This window comes from Octodon degus, unplaced genomic scaffold (genome assembly GCF_000260255.1).
Source record: "Octodon degus isolate 3935 unplaced genomic scaffold, OctDeg1.0 scaffold00080, whole genome shotgun sequence".
In the NCBI taxonomy this organism is placed as follows: Eukaryota; Metazoa; Chordata; class Mammalia; order Rodentia; family Octodontidae; genus Octodon; species Octodon degus.
Genome location: NW_004524656.1, coordinates 10,359,596 through 10,369,176, shown reverse-complemented (window position 1 = coordinate 10,369,176; position 9,581 = coordinate 10,359,596). Strand labels below are relative to the sequence as shown.

General features: G+C 42.9%; 1 pseudogene; it reads right to left on the bottom strand.

Annotated features, from left to right (window-relative positions):
• Positions 1-8,620: 8,620 nt before the first annotated feature.
• Positions 8,621-9,016, bottom strand: LOC101580244 (annotated as a pseudogene).
• Positions 9,017-9,581: the final 565 nt, after the last annotated feature.

Genomic DNA, 9,581 nt, shown 5'->3' with positions numbered 1-9,581 from the left:
AAATAATTTTAAAAAGAAAAGTCCCCCGGATTTCCAGAACTGTCAGCTATGCATTTTCGAATTCCATATAAACCTTTTGTTTTCTTCAATTTAGGACAGTGATGTAGGCTTCCATTTGTCTTCCTGCAGTCACAGTCCTTTCATTTTCTTCTACTTATAAACACTTAAAGGAGTCAACTCAGCTGGCTAATTTTCCTCAACCCACTTTATCCTCAATGTGTCCACAGAGTCTTTGCTTCTGCTTCAATGAGCCTGCTCTTCTCAAGGACACCTGAACTTTCACATGGCTAAATCCAATCAATGGCCCATTTTCTGTGCTCTACATTCCCTGTCCAGAGCTGCAACTCTTGAACCCTTTCCCGGCCTGTCCTAAGACACATTCCGCTTTACAGTTGCTCAAGCAGAGAAAAGTCAATGGTAATCAATTCGTCCTCCCACTTCCTTACATTTGTAAAACCAAAAATTTCTCCACTTCAAAGAGCAACAGAATTTGGTTTAATATTGCCTCTTTCACTTCAGATAGAAAAATCAAATCTGTTCCCTGGCTTACAAGGCCTCTTACTGCTCACACATTGTCTTCTCCACCATCCCTGTAGCTCATCTGCAGCAGTAGCATTGGCTTCTTGTGTGCAGTATCCACACCAGGCATGCCCTGTCCTGCAGGGTTTCATGCCTGTGCTCCTCTGCAGCTAGCAGCCTTTCTTGCTCCCTTAGTGTCTTGGGCACACTTGATTTAGAAATGTCAAGCCAGGAAAGGCTTCATCATATGACCCAGCAATCCCACTACCTTGCATGTACCCAAGGAATTGAATATAAGTGAAGGAGCTATTTGCACTTCCATGTTTATTATAGCATTTTTTTACAATACCCAAGTTCTGGAAGCAATTTTAATGTCCATCAGTGGATAAGTCTGTAAAAAAATTCATGCTACTAATCCATCAAAAAAATAGAAAATTTTGTCATTTGTAACATGTATGAACACACAGAGGAAAGTATACCAAGTGAAACAAGCCAGAGAATAGTATGCATGATCTCACGAATATGCAAAATCTGAAAAACTGAAGCTCACAGAAGCATAGAAAATGGTGTTACCAGAGACTGAGGGATGATAGCTGGAGAGGGAAGGGAGAGACATCGGTCTACAAGCAATACGTTACAGTTAGACAACAGAATTAAGTTTTGATGTTCTATGCACAGAATGACTAGAGCTAATGATGACATACTGCACAATTCAAACTAGCTAGAGGAGAGCTTATTACTAAGTGTTCTCACCATAAATAAATGCTAAATGTTTGAGGTAATTAATGTGATAATTACCTTGATTTGTTCGTTATACAATGTATGTGTGTACTAGCACATTATATTGCATACTGTAAGAGTGTAGAGTTAGCCTTTGACGATTAGATATAAAATGTACAAAAGTGTCACCTTCTTGGTGTTGCATTCTTTTGTCACCTTCTTAAAAATTGCAACCACTCCACTCCTTACTCACCAGAATTACTAGCCCTATTTCCCATTCTATTTTTCTCTACAGCATTTATCATCATTTATCATGTTTCATTCCTCGTGTCTGTAGTCTTTCTCTTTTGTGGCAGTGTGAGTTCCAAGAGGATTAGAATTTCTCTGTTTTATCCTCGGTTGCATCATCAGCAGAATAGTATATTCATTTATTCAACCATTCATTCCACAAGTATTTAGAAATGAGTTCTCAGGGGGATGCACGCCACAATAGGTAATGTAGGTCCACACCAGGAATACACAGAGTAAGACTACCAAAACGTCCTCCAAATTGATGTAGAAAGGTATACAAAACACCAAGGTGGCATCCAGCTTTCAACATCTACCTTAGAAAGTATATGCAATTGAAGGGCCAGCAAGATAGCTCAGCAGACGAAGTGCCTGCTTAGGCAAGCACAGGGACTGGGGCTCGATCCCTGGCACCACACGCTGCTCTGGCCCCACCCCCAGGCACTCTGAGCTGGTGACAGAGTCTGGGCATGGTGGTGCACACCTGTAATCCCAGTGCTGGGAGGCTGAAAACAGAATCACTACAAGTCTGAGCTGCGTAGTGAGACCCTGCACATGCATGTGCGCACACGCGCGCACACACACGCGCGCACACACACACACACCCAGTATATTCAATGCAGCAATTTCTTCAAAATCATTGAAAACAGATTCCTTTTATGTTCTTTTTTTAAAAATTAATTTTATTGAGGAACAAATAGCAATGAGACAGTTTCAAAACCGATTAGTAGGACAGTTTTGATAACCAACACATTGCATATCTGTCTTCATAGTGATTATTCATAGTACAAGATGCAGACATGATATCCTGTCTAAACACTATTAGCACAAATCTTTCTTCTCTTTTTATTCTGTATTTTAGGGAAGGGTCTACAGCGTGTTCAGAGTCTCACTACAGATCGGACTCATAGTGATTCTCTCGTTTAAAGTCCCCCAAGAGCTGGGATTACAGGCGTGCACCACCATGCCCAGTCTCAATTGCCATCTCAGCGTGCGCTGGAGGTGAGTCTGGCATGGCATGCCTGGGGATCAAGCCCCCAGCCCCTGTGCCTGCTTGCAGGTGCTTTAATTCACTGAGTTATTTGGCCAGCCCTTCCTTTTATATTCTTATACCAAACCTATGAACTAAGTGCCAATGTGTACTAAAGACATTGGTGAACGTACAGGAGGGCCTTTGTGTCAGTTATTTTCTCTACATAAGATATTCTGCCCCAAAAGAGCATCAGACGACCTGTAAATCTTCTCTTGGGCATCACCTTCTCCATGCTTACCCTAATACTCTTTTAGAATTACGCCTCATTCTAATCCCCAGTAAGATGCAGGAATAGAGCCTCTACATTGAGTTCTGGGTTTTGTAGAAACCAATGTCATGAAAACACACGCAAAAAAAATTAAAAGACATATAGGTACTTTGATTAGTCAGAATCTGGCCTTCCAAGCTGGCCCAGCATGATCTATAAACTATAAAGATCACTCAGGACTAATGTCACTCAGGTCTCAGAAAAATGCACCTCTCTGTCTTCTTCCCTATGTCCTTGACATAAAAGGAATCTGTGTCTGATGACAGGAAGATCTGTGGATTAAACCACTGCCAATTCCAAAGAGGGACACTGCTTTGGCATATAGGCAGGACTTCAGTTGCAGAAACACTTAAGTAAGAGACAAATTAATTAACTTGTCAAATCCTTTCTCTCAGAGAGCATGTATGTAACAGATTCTTAGAGAAGAAAGTAATATCTTCCAGTGATTCTGTACATCCATTTCCTTGCTTCGCTTTGAATTCCAATTTGTGGCTCCAAGGTACACATAAATTCAATAGATATTCACAGCATTTGCAAATGGGAGTTAAAGAATATTCTGCAATATGCAATGACCCATATTGCTCTTAAATTTGTGAAATACATGTGTGGATGAGTCGAGTGTAAAGTCAGTTAAATGGCTCCTTCCCTTGCCTCTTGCTCCAAAGCCTCACAGATGTTAGAGGCAGGCAAGTCTGATCTCGTCCTTCTCTGCATTTTTTAAATTTTCTTTTTCATCCTTGGAAATTGCTTCTTTCTAATAAACTATGCAATGTTCTTATTCTTATTCTTAGACTTTGTTCACTGATATGTCTCAAGCACCTAGAACATACTCAAAATATCTTGTCCCTAGAATTTTAATAAGTGCTCAGTGAGATTTAATAAATGAATGAATGTCTTCATTCTATGTCTGTTCTCTGAAGAAACAACTAAAATATGTACGCTCCCAAAGTAAGAGACAAGTCAAATAGTAGGCAGATCTGGATCTAAAAGTCATGGAGTCTGCTGGGATTGTATGTCTGGGAAGCAAAAGCATACCCAGGATCATGGGGTAAGAAAAACCCGGCGTGGAGATTCACTAGACCAGGCAGGAGGTCAACATCTCCAGAGAGATTTTGTGAACACGATGATCCTCTCTTGGTCCATTTGGCTGTAATAAAGTACTCTGGGCTGGGTACGGGGCTTGCAATCAATAGGAATTTAGGTCCCACAGCTTTGGAGGGTGGAAACCTCAAGGTCAGGGGTCCAGCCTGTTGGGGTTCAGGAAAACAGCCCTTTCTAAGTTGCAAGCTGCTAACTTTTTGCTGTGACCTCAAGTGGCAAAGCGAGCTTGAGGGAGCTCACTGGGGTCTTTAAAAAATAAGTGCATAAGTCCCCTTTATCAGGGCTCTACCCTTATAATCACCCCAAAAGCACCATCTTCTAGCACCATCACCAGCAATAGGGGATTAGGATTTCAACATATAAATCTGGAGACCAACACTGAGTTCCTAGCGGATGTTGCCAAAATTACTAATACACTGGAACAAGTTGGGAAGAAATTTATGCAACTGGGGAAGTCTTTAAGGTTGAATTATTGATAATAACAGGGGAAAATAAGCCAGCAAGGCAATTATTAACTCCAGGGAATATGTTAAACAGAAGAGGAAGAGTAGGCATAGCGCACCACACAGCTTATAATAGTCATAATAATGTAAACACAAAACATCAGTGTGGGTGTGCAGAAGCAGACTAACAATGACAAAATGCTCATTTTCCATATGGGTAATCAAGAGATTATGGGCATGACCGTCTGCACCTGTGGTCCCAGCCACCCAGGAGGCTGAGGAGGGAGAATTGTGTGAGCCCAGGAGTTCCAGGCCAGCCTGGGCAATGTAAGAAGACCCTCGTCTCAAAAACAGAGAGAGAGAGACTACACCTGAAGTGAAACATTTAAGTAGTAATATGAGAAATGTATTCAGCAATATGGAGAGAAATACTGAAAGAATCAGCTAAAAAAAACTTGAGAGTGAATATTTCTAGAAAAAAATGAGTGGTATGGACTTAGGGTTTTTCATAACAGGCCTAGAAGGAAGAGGTGGCTCCCCAAATTATGTGCCTCTGAAAACAAAAGGAAAAACAGATGAAACACAAATCTTACCAAACACTGCATATGGCTGCCTAGATATCTAGGTACAGAGGTGTGGACAGGGGTTCTCTGATGACCGCAAGGGCTCTGGAGCAGGGGTTAGATAGCAGGCATGGAGAAAGGGGGATGGCTCATGTTTTGCCCATACCACTTCCATGTTTTATATGAATAAACATCCACTGATGCATCATTAGATAATTTAGACCCCAAATGTCAAACTGGCATATGGAGGACATTTTTTGGAAAAAAAATATGAGTGTTAATCTGAGCAGCCCCTTATCTAACTATGGATAGATTTGTGACAGGAGGCAGAAAAAGGGAAAGCAGCTAGAGGATATGCCGTGACAACAAATAAAGATCAGAGTTATCCAGCTTTCAGGGCAGGTAGAAGAAGTTCAACCCTGGACTAAAACATGAAACTTTCTGGCTTCTATAGAGTTATACTTCCTCTGCCATGGAAGATGGGACCAGAACCATCTCCTCAGAGCAGAATGTACCAACAAAACCACCAGTAAGAATATGTTCCTCACCCTGCCACCCATCCCAGAATTTAGGTTGGCATGAGTCCACGTGTTGGGGTGTTTTCAAAACAGAGAAAGTGTTTTCCTAGGAATGGGCTGCACACACTGTCTCCTGCCTCCTAACCAAGCTCACAGATGGGCCACTCTTGCCAGCAGCCACCCAGCACCGCCCTTGAGCATTGTTAGCCTACTCAGCCCTGGCTTGTCTCCTTACCAGAGGCCTCTGGGGGCCATCACGCAGTGGACCATTACAGCAGGAGACTGCTGTGCTGCAGGGGCAGGTGGTTCGTCCTAGGGGAGGATAGGCAGATGTCATGCCTTACTTCCCACCATCACCAAGACAAGGGAGGAAAGAGGCCAGGGAGTGTGTCTCCTACTGGATAGATCAGGTATTCAGCAGCCCAACAAGATATGAGAGAAGCCACACCTTTACCAAAATGAATACTCCTGCATAGTCATAGGGCAGAAAAAACACACATTCTTATGGGGTTTGCTTGCAATTTTTAAATGTAATGGGCTTTCTCAGGAAAGAAAGATGCTGACCAATCACCTAAAATACATTTCTGTCTCTGCATATATTAAACATTGCCTATGTTATTTATTAGATCCACTTATTGGATCCATTGAGGAAAAAGTACGGCAATAATGCACATTCATTGGATATCTAACTGTATGCTACACTCATGCTAGTGTTTCACATCTATCATCTCAGTCATCACAAACTTAAGAATAGGTGCTATGATCTTCCTAATTTTTTTGATGGGTTAGTGACATTTGGATTAGATAACTAGCCCAAGATGACAATGAAATCTGAGAACCAGGACTGAACCATATGTCCCTAGCTCTTAAGTATTATGCATTCCTAACTCCCATAAAATTAGAAGTAGAGTCTGAGCTAGACACTCTATGTCAATCAAAAACATTGGCATTTGCTTTAAGCTGTGGTCTTGCCAAGTCATTTGTACTTGGAAGAAAATTAGAAAAGGCACAATGAAGGTTGGTTTTGAGGTAGAAAGGCAGAGCTCTCTGGACTGAGGTCTAATCCTGACTGTGCTGGCTGGTGGAAAAGTAAATTCATTATCAGCAAGTCTGTCTCTCATTGGCTTAGAGACCACACAAGACGGAGCCTATCAGGAGTGAGCCTTCAGCCCTTGCAGCCGGGCAGCATAGCAGCAGACAGAAGCAGTGGATAAGAAAGATCAGAATAACAGGGAGAGAGAAAAGAGGGGAGGCTAGACGGTCAGTCAGAGACTGATAATAGAGATGCCGTAACTTTGAGGTATTTTAAGTAGACAGGATTTCTTTTTTTAATAATCGCATATGCAAAGTGGATTGGGACAATGAAAGATGAGAATTAAGAAAGCAGTTCAAATGACCATGAAGCAATTCTTCCAAACCTTAAAGCTTTCATGGCTATGAAAATAATGGAAATGACATTTCAAATGATCAAAACAACCTTGCAAAGGAAAGCGAGTCCTGGCTTCCTTCACCCTCTAAGGGCTGCCCTCTGAACGGCCTCCCACCTGCTTTCTTCTTCGTTACTTCTGTCTTCCTACAGCAGAATTCTCTGCTGACAGTGACCACGGTGAGGGCAGAAGGCCAAGGATGATTTCTTTTTCCTTGAGGAGGGCTTCGCAATTGCCCAGTGCCAGCAATACATATGCAGCTCTGTGTAGAGAAGAGTTTGCATTGAATCTGTTAGAAAGGAAACTCCAAAAACCTCTGTTGGAAATGACAGCTCTTGACAAGATGAAAGGAGGTATCTTGCTCTGATCTTCACTTAAAACAATCTCGAGTTCCATTAGTATTCATTGAGGAGCTGCAGCATGGAACAAGTACAAGCACCATGAATAAAATTAAAACTAGTATTGACTCTCGGCACAGCAGAGGGTGAGGGGTGAGCCTGGAGCTGGCGGAGCCTCTGCAGCCTCAGTTCTTGGTGGCTACACATGACCTACTCAAGGCACTGTGTGTACTTTTAATTGGATGATGTGCTGCCGGTGCCAGCACCTGCACTGAGTGTGCTTTTAACCTAGCCCACAACTGCTTCCGCAGTCGCCTTCCAACTGCTAGGAATTAAGTCAGATGTGGCGCCCTCCTCACTGTTCCTAGCAGTCATCCAAAATAGACCCCTTCCTGATCATGCTTCCATTTGGTCCCGACTCTGGGCTCCACTGTCCTACGATTCTTTGGGCCCCGTGCTGGCACTGTCTTACTAATTCAGATGTTTGTCTCATCTTCAATGTTCTTGGTTTCACACTTCCCTCTCTCCACCTTGGCACTCGATTCCACTCCAGAACAAGGCATATCCTGGCCTTGTCTTCCCACTGACACCCAGTTCCCAGCTGCACTCCATTCTGCCTGGTCCACTTTAAATCAAGGCTTTATTTGAAGAGGTAGGGTCACCTTTCCAAAACTCCCTTTTTCAAATCCTGCCAGGCTAGATCTGATCATATTCCACACTTCCCCACTGCAGCTTCAAATGCATAATGCCCACCTGAGAGAGATAAGGAAGGGGAAGGGAGAAGAATCCCTTGGAAGGAATCAATATACTAGGAAAGAGAGGTGAAAAGCCTGCTTGCTTTTGCTTGGCTCTTGTCTGTGATTCTTCCAGGATTCGACTGACCTGGTTCTTCAGAGGCCTGATATGTCTTCAGCACTCCTTTACGAGGGCACGGTAGCCCCTAATTGTGCTTGCAGCTGCAGCCGTAGACTCCAGAAGGTCCTGCACTCAGGAAAGCAGCCCGATTGCCACTGTTGGCCATATGTTTCCCATTTCCTGGACCCGCCTGAGCAGCTGTCTCCAATGAGCCACAGACAGGCTTCCTATTCCAGCGGACAGAGCTGAGCAGGGCATTGCTGAGCATAGTGTCCACCACTTCACATCCTCTGGCTGAGTGGTCAGAGCGTGGAAGACAGCAATCTGCCCCCACAGGATGGACCTCATGAAAGGCACCATTTTCAGTCACTCTTCACACAGTTTTCGTGTTCAGTTTATGACAAAGCACAAAAAATGCTCTCTCAATACTATTCAGAGAAATGCTATTTGTTTTTTTGTTTTTTGTTTTTTGTTTTTTTTTAATAAAGCAGGCATTTATTTAAGGTATGGTATCCGCAGACCAGATAACTTTTGAACTGTTTCAGGGCTAACCAAGTTCATAAAAATATTTTGAAGACAGTTGCATTTCACAGACTTCACTAAGTGATGACTTCTTTGCCCATTCTTCTCTTTCTTTTCTTTCCCGGATAACCTCTTTGAGATATGGCTCAAGGTAGACTGTATCCTCCTCATATTTTGTCCGCTGCTTTTTAGGCAAGATCTGATGCTTCACGCTCAGGTCCAGGGCTCTCTTAATGCGAAACATCCTGTCATGATAAAGGTTTTCTGGAAGCCTTCTTACGGCTTCTTTTACATCCTCATCTTCATATATTGTATCATCTCGCATTAAGCCCAGCTTACTGAACCCTGCAGCATTGTATTACCCCTTCCAAACACCTTCCAGCCACCGGCTTGATGCTGCAACAGCCGGGCGGCCTGTCATCTTGACCTGAGGGCTATTTGGTTTTGGTTTTCCATGTTAGTTAATAATAATTTATGAAGCAATGATATATGCAAGGCTATACATAATAATGCTAATGTGAGGAACACAAAGATGTACTAAACATGGTCTCACCCTTTAATTATCTAATGCTCTAACTTAAAGATGAAGCATAGACACAGCAAATGAACAACAGCCAAGAGCAACAAGTATAAATGCCCTTTCTATTGTGACAGGAAGAATTTTATTCTGACACTTAGGCAAGCTCTAGATTTTGTTCCACCTTTCAGGGCTGCTCTTGTTTGCTTTAGCGTCTCTGAAAGGCATGGTGAAATTTGATGGCTGCTGTGGTGCTGTTCAGAGGGAGGGCCTTCAAGAGGTGAGACCGCTCATCTTTTAAAGACCTGGGCTGCTTCGCTTCCCCTTGCAAACTCTTCCTCTCCCATGCCCGACATGGCCTGACTCCCTAGGCTTTGCCTTATGCCCAGCCTGAGCTAAACATTCCCTTCTCCTCACCTTGGTCTTTTCTAATACCTGCTTAATGTTATATGTATTATTTTCCAAATTA